A 2,581-nucleotide genomic window follows, 5' to 3' on the forward strand; every position below is an offset into this window, starting at 1 on the left:
ATAAAATTTTATTTAAAGCGCACCGCGTGAAGAGATGCTCTAAGAAGATAAAAGCTCGATTTTATAAATATAATAATAATAATAAAATCGGATGAGAAGACGTAAAAATCATCTCTTGATTTTCTAGAGAAGAAAATACTATAAAACAATTAATCGTTTACTCCCTAAACTGTTTTTTTTAGACTAGAGCCGAAGATATTTTTCCAAAATCATCGATACGATTCCCTTTCTTTGTCTCTTTAATTACGTTTTTCCTTCGTACAAGGTCGCAGTCTGCGTCGAAAGTCCTACGCGTTTAAATGCTATGAATCGTACCTGTCCCTCTAAGTGGCGCATAAAGGAGCCTTTTATAACGTGTACGAGAGCCGGCGCTGCAAAGAAAGCTGCCGGATGCGGTCGGGAGGCGAGGGGGGGGCCTCATTATCTTATCTCGAACCATTTCCTGTCAACCTGGGGCCGCCTCTCGTAGTGGTGCTACGCACACGTACGCACACCTTCGCACGCGGCGCGCAACGCGAATGCACTCACGCACGTGCACGCGTTTGTGATGGAGGCTTAGGGCCGCTTCCGGCGCGTGTGCGTGTGCGTTCGACGTCGCATCTGGCTGCGAAAACGCACTGCCGCGAGCAGCGATAATCATTTTTCTCTCGCCGATGCACTGGCGGCTGTGACGAATTTTCGTGAATTCAACCTCTGCTTCTAAAACGGGAGATGCAGCGAAATTTCGTGGTTTCTCGCGAAAAAATATTTGACACTTTGAAGTCATGCGTTAGAGCAAAAGGTTGATGTACATGAGATTAACGAAAGGTTTAAAAAATTAAGAAATTATGAAATATGCATGTAATTGACATTTAATTTGAAAAGATAATTCTTATGAGGAAGAAGGCGAATGTCGAAAAGTCGAATTGTATAATTAATATATTTTATATCTTCCATAGCAGCTTTTCCTAAATAAATTTAATTCAGTCTTTATTTAAGAAATTATTATATAATTATATACATTTGGTATTTCGATAAATTGTATATATATATAAATGGAAAATAGAAAAATAATTCTTTTATTTTCCATTTATTTTGCTGGAAAATCACAAGCGACGCTAAATTATTTTAATCACGCAACTCAGAATATGTCCATATAATGTTTGACGAAATTATTCGAATTATCTTAAAATTACATGTTTGCGTATCACACAAGTGAGGAAAAAGTATGTCTATAATTGAAATCAATGGAGATGAAAAAAGAAATCGATAAAATAATCCTAAGCACTCCGTCAAAAAGGAAACTACGAAGGCTTCCCTCGTGCATGATGAATTCATTTTCTTGCACGGATTATATCGATCCACTGGTACTCGTAGCCCGGGTTAACGACCTTGTTTTCCACTACGGCAACTCATGAACAAAAATAGATATCCCGAATCGCCATCGACGCGCTCCGTCTTTTTCCAGGCTTTGTTCACACGTTATGGAAAAAAAAGATTTAACTTTTAACCGAGGCATATAATTTTAGGTCATAAAAAATTGTAATGAAATAGATTCAACCTTGCGCTCGTTTTTTTATAACAAAGCGATTTGCGAAACTCAAAAAATCCATAATTGTGTCTCAAATGATTCCCCCCCCCTCGCTCCACCCCCCGCCCTTACGCAGCTAATGAAATCTGCTGCGATAAAATAATATTTTCAGAAAAGAATTTAACAAAATTACTTTTATTGGCGTTGTGAAATATATCATTAAATTAGGAAATTTAATTATTTAAAAATAGGAAGGAACGACGTGATTCTAGGAATGTGCCTTTGTTTCTTTTCTTTTAATTTGTTACCATTTTTAATAGATTTCGATGCGAAAAAGAAATTATTCCATGTATTTCATTTTTATATCGTTAGACTAAATTAACAAAATTATGCACACTCGCAATTTCGGGCTCGTGGAAACGTTGAAACTTCAGAACGGTTTTGACTCAGGCAGAAGCAATTGAAACGTTTCCTGCGGATGTTTCGCTTCCTCGAACAATTCGTCTGGAGCTCCAAATGCAGACCTCATGTTAAAAACATGCCGCTAAAAATTACACCGAATTTCGACATGTCGCTATTAATTATTTACGCTTGTTCTTTTTTTCAGGTAAAAAATAATTTACGTATTTATATCCAATGGAATTAAAAGTAATAAATGAAAGTAATAATTTATCACGAACATGTTCTGTAAAATTGTTAGAAATAACTGCGACAGATTATAAAAAAATGAAACGTCTGCATATAACTATATTTTTATATTCAAGTGTCGAATTCAAGTATTGGACTAAAGGAAGCTACTTTTTAAATAGCCGTACAGATTTTTAAACAATTTACGTATCATACTCCAACAGTCAATCCTTATTACGTTCAATATATACATTTCAAAAAGATGAAGAAAAAATTGAGAATGTTCTATCATGGTTTACAACGTTTAGATTGTCCAAAAATAGAATTCGACACAGTATAAGTCATTAGGTCGTTTTATCGAAGAATTTTGAGGAAGTCAAATCAATTTTCATAATTTTTAGAGTAATTTTCTTAAGCTATTAGTTCCTGTGAGGTCGATATAAA

This window comes from Trachymyrmex septentrionalis, unplaced genomic scaffold (assembly GCF_001594115.1).
Source record: "Trachymyrmex septentrionalis isolate Tsep2-gDNA-1 unplaced genomic scaffold, Tsep1.0 scaffold2, whole genome shotgun sequence".
Taxonomy (NCBI): Eukaryota; Metazoa; Arthropoda; class Insecta; order Hymenoptera; family Formicidae; genus Trachymyrmex; species Trachymyrmex septentrionalis.